The 10,000-nt window shown below is 36.9% G+C and overlaps 1 protein-coding gene across 1 annotated transcript in view; it reads left to right on the forward strand.

Moving 5' to 3' along the window:
- LOC136834983 (lachesin-like) overlaps window positions 1-10,000 on the forward strand; it is a 609,100-nt gene that overhangs the window by 101,496 nt on the left and 497,604 nt on the right. The window lies entirely within an intron of this gene.

Consider the following 10,000-nt stretch of genomic DNA (forward strand, 5'->3'; position numbering starts at 1 on the left):
GGACCACAGTTCGAACATCTTTCAAAGAAGGCGGTGTTCCAGCAACACTCAATGTGCCTCTGTTGACCTTACCTTTAACAACATATATATATATATATATATATATATATATATATATATATATATATATATATATATATATATATATATATATATATATATATATATATATAAAGTCATCTGTAGTTTGTGTATTTTTGGAGCTTACGGTAAATATCCACAGCTGATATCACTGAAGTTGCTCTCTTGCGTCTAACTGGAAAATGCATCTGAACTACAACTTCTAGTGAACGGTTTGCAATTGGGGTTCCGCTTATCACAATTAGCTTTAAATGGTATCGGCTATGGATATCTACCGTCAGCTATTAAAAAAAACAGTAAAATATGCGCCGAAGTTTCTTCAGCGCAACCGAGTTTTCTGTACAGCGCATAATCAAGGCCACCGAAAATAGATCTATCTTTCGGCCCATGAATCTTTAACCACGGCCCGGTGAAGGCATGTCCTATATCGTTGCCAGAAGCACGATTATGGCTAACTTTAACCTTAAATAAAATAAAAACTACTGAGGCTAGAGGGCTGCAATTTGGTATGTTTGATGATTTGGGGGCGGATAATCAACATACCAATTTGCAGCCCTCTAGCCTCGGTAGTTTTTAAGATCTGAGGGCGGACAGAAAAAAATGTGGACAGAAAAAGTGAGGACGGACAGACAAATCCGGCACAATAGTTTTCTTTTACAGAAAACTAAAAAGGAAGGGGGCTATACTTAGTTGGCCGGCAGTGGGAGCAATCATTGGGCAAATGGAATGAAGTTAGGAAGGAACCGTATCCCTAATTACTAGCCGAGAAGTTCACCACCATTAAATTTTAAAAATGAATGGCACTAGAATCAAACACTTCATCATCATTTATGACGTTATCATAAGTCTTGAATATAACGACATTCACTTATATTCTAAATCACTGTGCAACCACATCAATTCCCCCAAACAAAAAAACAAAAATATATATATATATATATATATATATATATATATATATATATATATATATATATATATATATATATATATATATATCTATATATATATATATATTCCTGCAAGCATCTACCAAGCAACACTCAGCCTAGCATATCAACCATCCGTAATTTCTCGCTTATAACAATCACAGCAACTATATTAAACTCCGCAGTCACTTTCACACTACCTCTCATTCTACTAATTCAGTAGTAATAAACACTTACTCCGGAATGCAGGAATAGTTCTTCTGTGGAGTCACATAAATATGCTCCGGAGATAATTTTACCCAGAAATTCATGAGACCTGTTCAATATATTTTGAGTCCTGCATACATATATATGACCCCGAGATTCAATATGATTTGACAGAGTAATTTAGAATACTGTGATTCAGGTTTTTATCTATGAAGAAATGCAAATATGTTCACAAGACTGCGTGCTCGGGAGACTGACAAGAACTTTCTATACAAATTATAAGCTATGCATAATAAGCATTAGTTCACAACACAATTCTCTTTAGTGTCATTAGCAAATATTATATGCTAAGGACACTAAAGAGAATTTGTGTTGTGAACTGACGTACATACACTCACGAGATAACGGAGATTTGCTTTTTGTACCAACATAAGTATACTTATGTGTTTTAGGATTTGCTCTTGGAAGTAATGCAAATGTGATGCTGAGATGCACGAATATTTGCTCTTGGGAGTAGATGTAAATTAACTTATGAGGCTCAGAAGGATTTGCTCCGCGTTTAAAGCAAATGCGCTTACGATATGCAAGAGGATTTACTCTAAAAAGGAATGCAAAACTCTTGAGACAGGCAGGGGGATTTACGCCACAGAGCAATCCAAATATACTTATGAGGTGCATGTCGATTTACACTTGGGAACATTGCAATTATGCTTGCAAGGTGCTGGGGCATTTCCGCTAGAGCAATGCAAATGTGCTTGCGACATGCAAGGGGATTTAATCTAGAAAGCAATGCAAGTGCACTTACGAGATACGTTTCAATTTACACTTAAGAGCAATGCAAATATGCTTATGAGGTGCAGGAGAACTTACACTAGAGCGCGATGCAGATATATGTACTTATGAGGCGGAGGGCGGTTTACGATAGAGAGCAATGCAAATATGCTAACGAAGTGCGGTGGGATTTACTCTGGACAGCAATGCAAATATGCTTACGAGATGCAGAGGATTTAAGCAAGAGGGTAATGCATATACGCTGACGAGGTGCTGGGGCATTTATGCTTGAGAGTAATGCAAATACGCTTACGATATGCAGGGGGATTTTGGCTTCAGAGTAATGCAAATATGCTTACGAAGTGCTGGGGCATTTATGCAAGAGAGCAATACAAATATGCTTATGACACACAGGAGAATTTGCTCTAAAGAGCAGTGCAGATATGCTCACGAGATGCAGGGGATTTACACCAGAGAGCAATACAAATATGCTTACGATAAGCAGACAGATTTATTCAAGAGAGCAATGCAAATATGCTTAAGAGATGCAGGGGATTTACGCCAGACAGCAATACAAATATGCTTACGATAAGCAGGCGGATTTACTCTAGAGAGCAATGCAAGTATGCTTAAGAGATGCAGGGGATTTACGCCAGACAGCAATACAAATATGCTTACGATAAGCAAGCGGATTTACTCTAGACAGCAATGCAAATATGCTTGCAAGATGAAGGGGATATACGCCAGAGAGCAATACCAATATGCTTAGACATGCAGGGGGATTTACGCTACATAGCAATGCAAATATGCTGATGGGACGCAGGGAGATTTACGCTACATAGCAATGCAAATATGCTGATGGGATTCTGGGGGATTTGCGCTAAATAGCAATGCAAATACACTTACGACATGCAAGGGGATTTATGCTACAGAACAATACAAATGTGCTTTTAAGGTGAATGGGGACTTGTTCTCTTGAACAATGAAAATATGCTTCTGAAAATCAAGAGCGTTTACTACAGCTTTGAAAATGGGCTCCTGGTATTGAGGAGCATTTGCTCAGCGGAGATGAGCAAACATATTTCCAAGATTCAGGAGGATATGGTCTGTCGAGGAATGCAAATATGTTCCAAAGGGAATTTAAACTTGAGATTCATGAGGCTCGTTGCGTAATATTATGGAGTCATAGAGAAATGTCCTGAGATTGAGGATCATTTGCTCTGTACCAAATGAATCATACATACACATATACATATATATATAATATATATACATACTGGATATGAATACCCCGAGATACAAGGAAGCTTAGTCTATCCCTCTACAAGGTAATATATAAGTGCTTCATTGATTTTGCAGCCGCGAATTGCAAGGATTTGGTTTTATACATTATGGAATCATAGACAAAACACACTATATATATATATATATATATATATATATATATATATATTTATATATTTATATATATAAATATATATATATTTATATATATAAATATATATATCTTTATATATATATTTATATATAATATATATTATATATATATATATATATATATATATATATATATATATATATATATATATATATATATATATATATATATATATGTGTGTGTAGTCTTGTGATTTCATAATGCAAAGAAACAACGTCTTGATGCATATAAATATATATGTATATATATATCTATATATATACATACATCTATACATACAGCAAGATTCGAATGAATAAGAGAAAGCCTTCCAAACGGTGCTGACTGTATATACCGCCGCCTCTCAGCCACTGCCGCTCCTGCCTCTGCTTCTGCTGAAGCCGCCACCACCACCACAGCCTTTCCCAGGGGGTCTAGGGACGGCCTGGATTATTAAGTGGCGTGTTGGGAACGGGGCAACCCCGATGAAGAGCAATGATGTCGGCTGCATCAGAGGGAACGAGGCCCCTAACGAGGTGGTATTTATATAGCTTAACCTACCACGCCCCAATAACCGCCGCGTAACAACGCCAGGTTAGGCACAAGCCTCAGAGACACACGGACCGACAGAGTCTGGTTAGTGCAGAGACAACGACGCGGAAATGTGCTGAGAGAGAGAGAGAGAGAGAGAGAGAGAGAGAGAGAGAGAGAGAGAGAGAGAGAGAGAGAGAGAGAGAGAGGCGGGGGCGGAGGGCTTTCATTCGAACATAAACAGATAAATCTAATAATTTTCGTGAGAGAGAGAGAGAGAGAGAGAGAGAGAGAGAGAGAGAGAGAGAGAGAGAGAGAGAGAGAGAGAGGCGGGGGGCGGAGGGCTTTCATTTGAACATAAACAGATAAGTCTAATAATTTTCGTGAGAGAGAGAGAGAGAGAGAGAGAGAGAGAGAGAGAGAGAGAGAGAGAGAGAGAGAGGGGGAGGGCTTTCATTTGAACATAAACAGATAAGTCTAATAATTTTCGTGAGAGAGAGAGAGAGAGAGAGAGAGAGAGAGAGAGAGAGAGAGAGAGAGAGAGAGAGGGGGGGAGGCGGGCCGGGACCTTTCGTTTGAACATAAACAGATAAGTCTAATAATTTTCATAAGTGAGAGAGAGAGAGAGAGAGAGAGAGAGAGAGAGGGGGGGAGGGGGAGGGGAGGGCATTAAGTTGAACATAAACATAAACAGATAAATCTAATAATTTTCATAAGAGAGAGAGAGAGAGAGAGAGAGAGAGAGAGAGAGAGAGAGAGAGAGAGAGAGAGAGTTAATCTAAACAGATACATGAACAGAAAAGTCTGATGATTTTCGTAAGTGATCGAAGGCCACAAAATGAGAGAGAGAGAGAGAGAGAGAGAGAGAGAGAGAGAGAGAGAGAGAGAGAGAGAGAGAGAGAGAGAGAGATTTTCGGTAAGCTAACGATAGGATGTAGTTAAAGAAAGAGTGAGAAAAGCGAGAAAAAGAGTGGGAGAAATTCTGTTCTGAGAATATCTTTAATTCTTGACCGACTGATTTGCAACTGAACTGGCGTCGCAGGAGCCATGGTTGCCAACACCTTTCGACACGTTAACAGCCCCAATATCAACGCCTACCTATTTAGCTTAATTAACTTATTTAATTGCATCAAGACCTTGCCTGTTATTCAGCTTTGTAAAATGAATAATAAATCTCTGACGGATTTTCTAAATAAATTAGCTTTCAAATCAAAGCTCAAGTCCAATTTGGTCAACTTATGAAATAATAACGATAATAAAAAATTTTTCGTTACCTCGCGAAATTTCAGTAATTTGTGGAATTTAATTTTATGTATTGTAACAATTAGTTCCAAAGCTTGTGTTTTCGTAAATCTGTTCTAGTATTACTGTCACTTTTTACTAATATCTAATTTCGTTAACTGTATTTGTTATATTATACATAAACAGGTATACATTTATACATACATACATACACAAATACTATATATATACTGTAAATACTGTATATGTATGTGTGTTTGTGTGAGTAAATATAAATATGTATATATACATATCCATATCCATAAATATATAATATACGTATATATACATATATATAATATATATATATATATATATATATATATATATATATATATATATATATATATATATATACACATACACACACACACACACACACACACACACGCAAAAGTTGATAGAGATAGATAGAAAAATAAACATATATAATTCTCTATATCGATAAATAAGTAGATACAGAAGCAATGTTTCTTACATTTTATAAAACTATTATGGCATTCATTACAATTTTAATTTTCCTAATTTATTTCTGACAGATCCTACGAGGTCAGTGAATAAACCTGCACGAATATCCACAATATCAAGGTATTCTTCCCTTCTTCAGACACATCTTATATCCTTACAAGGATTTACCCTTCATACTAGAAGCAAACGCTTTTCCAGGTATAACCTGGCAGGACGAATTTTGCTTTTTCAAGTTTTCATAGGACTTATTGCACATCGTGCAAGGTCCTTCTGACGCATGGATTGAGCTTACAGCCTATGTCCTGGAAGTGAGTCTTTTTCCAGCATGATATTAGATGTATGTGTGCTTCTGAATCAGTTTTTGTAGGAGCTATACTGCATCCTTCATGCAAGCGCTTATCCAGGCATCTTTTTCAAAGGATGCATCCTACACACTGAAAGCAAATACTTTTCCAGTCAGGTCATAGGATATTCTGGAACGACGATTCGTTAACTTCCGTTCTTCTGGATAAAATTTTCATTTTTATCTAGAATGTAGATGCATTTCCAGACACCTCTTTTCAAAGGATGCATACGAGATTCTGAAAGCAAACGCATTTCTAGGCAGCGCCTCAAAAGATAGATGAAGGATCCCTTGGGAAATCAACTTACGTAATTTTGTCAAATTCTTTATTAGATCCTGAGGTCACGCCTCTCTCCATGCACTTCAGCGAAGGACGACCTCAGGAATGGTTTGCATCTCAAAGCCTTCCCATCAATGCTAAATACCTCTCTTAGGAAGATAAAGTGGTAGGCAAGGCTGCTTACTCTATGAATGCATAGTTCCTCCCATAAATGCACTGTCAGAATGTATCACATACGTGTATGATGAATGAATGGAACCTTCATAGCGTCGGGTTTTTTCGATAAGAAACTCGATGATGTCATCAAGGCAAATGGTTCTAATGAAAATTTTTAAGAGAAAAACTATGCCCTAAAAGTGTACATACATACACACATATAAAGTATATATATATATATATATATATATATATATATATATATATATATATATATACACATATATATATATATATATATATATATATATATATATATATATATATATATATATATATATATATATATATATATATATATATATATATATATATACTAATAAATCACATGAGGCAAGAGGCCACTGTTAAACTCCGCCACTCATGTTTGTCTAATGCTTTGGCTTCCACCAATCTCCACTCTTCTCCAGCATCCCTTCTCAAAGTTCTCATCCAAGTTGGTCTGTGTCTTCCAACACTTCTGGTGCCCACAGGACCCCTGCTAACATCATCACTTACTATTCTCACAGGGGTTCTGGGAAGGACATGTCCACGCCATTTTCACCTTCTTTTCATAATTTTTTCATCTTTATCCCTCATGGGATTAAGTTTAGAGATCAATCCCGGGGAAGGGAAGAACTAGCTATTTAGGCTAGTTCCGTGATCTAGTCAGGGAATGAAGTACCTGGTAGTTATCTGACTGTGGCGGGTTGCAGCCCAGGCGGAGAAGGGCAAGGGGCATCTAAACTCTTCCCATAACATTGCGTGCAATCCAAGAGGTTTATAACCTCTGGTGTCACTCCCCTGAGGGGAAAACGTGTACGGGAGATTTCGTGTTGGAGACTGAAAATGACAATGAATTTCGTATTGTTTTTCTATCTAGAGGCATCCGGTATCAGGGAAAACAGCTTATTGTTGTAGAACTGTACGTGTACTGAAAAACAGAAGTTTTTATGTCAATTGAGAACACCAATATCAAACCTTGCACAAAAGTGCCACGTGACTTTTATTTGACTTGTGCTCTTTTTACCTTCGCATAAAATTGCCTTTAAGATCGCATCTCCAACAAGGAAACAAACGACTGACCTCTGAAAATACGCAACAACCCGACCCCCAAAACAACTAGCCAAATCTACATGAAACGGAACATGAAAATGAAACGCCTCATTTACCAGTAAGAACTCGATGTCTATTCATAGACGTAACGCCTCTCGAAGTACACCGGAATCCCCAGGCGCCCGTCCCCCGCCCCCCCCCCCACACACCCAACTAACTCCCCGTAATTCTGTAAATGTCGAGAAAGCAACACACCTTTGTTTATGATAATTTGAGTGAAGGAACAACGAGACAATTATGGTATACACTATCGGATGCTTTTGAAACTTTTGCTAATCAGTCCGAAAGATGATACATGGTGTACATACACAAGAAATTTTGAATAACCTAGAAGAAACATAATAACTGGTTCGCGTATTTACAACACATGAGTGAAAACTTATTGTAGGTTGATACACTCCATGTATCAATCCAGAGACCCATTCGCTATGATGCATTACTAAGTAGCTGAATTTTCCCAAGTTTAAGAGTTTTCTATTCACTGACAATTTTCCACTTAGTTCACTGTTTAGCAATTGTAATCTTTAAAGCTGTTCATATTTCTAAACATTGGAAATATTCTAAGCAATATAAATTTCCTAATCACTTGGAATTTTCTAATCAGTTACAGTTTCCGTGACCTTTGAAATTTACATACTAAGAATATAAAATTTTGTAATCAGCAGACTCTTAAACATGACTTTGACATAGCAGTTAACAATTTGATTACTCGACGGTTTATGTACGGTTATCTACTATCTGGCTGAGATTTCCTGCTGAAAATAATATCAATCGTAGTAGTAGTAGTAATAGTATCAACATTAATTATCAGTTAAAATTTCCGTGCTCGTTGAAACTGACTAAAAATTCAAAATTTTGTAATTATAGAACTAATATGAGCATATCCCACTGAATATAAAGAAAAAGGCAATTTACAGTAATGGCAACAAGAGCAACTAAAAACAATAATAATTCCAAGATAATTCACGTAAAAATTGACCTGAATAGATAAAAATGCAATACTAGAAATCTATATGACGTAATGACCGAGTTGTCGATGCATGTGTAATACCATCCCATACATCTCTTGCAATTTTCACAGAACGAAGCGTCTTTACTTGATATCACTAATAATCACTAACCAAATTATCATAAATTGTAAAGTGAAGAACAGAATCCACAATGATTTTGCTACAGACCATACAGAAATCTGAACAGTCTCGAAAACTATCTACAGTATATAGATTTCAATGCAACTAGACAATAACAGTAATGTGGAGTTTATTCCTGACACTATCAAAATTATTCAGAATAAGAGAGAATGCTTGCAAAAATACATACAGAATCTCGACTTCGGAATACGGGAATAAACCAGAACATAAACATTAATTTTGCCTGCAGGGGCATATACCAGACGTAAATCCACACGCATATGTTCCAGGCCACCGCTGGCGTCGAAATGGTTTATAATGCAAAAGGAAAGTCAAAAAATATAATCTTAGCCCCAGATTTGGAGAATAAACCCCCCATATTTACATTCGTTTTGCTGACAACGGCACATAACCAGATGTAAATCCATACGCGTACAGAACAAACGGGTCACTGCTTGTGTGTCAGCCATGAGCAATAATGATATAGAATTATTATGCGATTTATCTTCCGCTAAAATTCCCCCATCCATGTCACACCCCTTTTCCCAGATTGTCCCGACCGTTTTTCTTTCTGTTTCATATCGAATCCAACGACAGTTTTTCGATGGCGATGCTCATCCGAGTGTCTCTCATCCGTTCGCTCGAGTTGATTTTATGTACCACTTATTTTTATCCAGGATTCTTTACGGATTCGATAATAATGTGTCCGTCTAAACCCGTCAAGTGGAGCTTGCTGTTACAGAGAGAGAGAGAGAGAGAGAGAGAGAGAGAGAGAGAGAGAGGGGAGGGGATGGGGGAACACATCCGGTTTATTTTATCCGAACAATATATTTCGGTTTCGGATAAAAGAACAAATACCGCGTGTCACCTCCTCTGTGGGATTTTCCCCGCCATGACTTAGATATATGTATTTAAAGATGAGTTTTGTTGGTCGCTTATTGCGTCCGACGGCCCATGCCGATGTGTGATGATATTTCACGCGGGGCTGGGGGGAGAGAGAGAGAGAGAGAGAGAGAGAGAGAGAGAGAGAGAGAGATACTTGTTTAGTAGACAGTTATATAAACAGACTTGTAAATCGAAAAATCTCAGAGGTCCCTAGTTATATATATATATATATATATATATATATATATATATATATATATATATATATATATATATATATATACATATATATATACATATACATATACATATACACATATATTGTATTTTCAACTGTAACCAAAGTGTTCTATCAAATCTAAAACA

Source organism: Macrobrachium rosenbergii, chromosome 54 (genome assembly GCF_040412425.1).
Source record: "Macrobrachium rosenbergii isolate ZJJX-2024 chromosome 54, ASM4041242v1, whole genome shotgun sequence".
In the NCBI taxonomy this organism is placed as follows: domain Eukaryota; kingdom Metazoa; phylum Arthropoda; class Malacostraca; order Decapoda; family Palaemonidae; genus Macrobrachium; species Macrobrachium rosenbergii.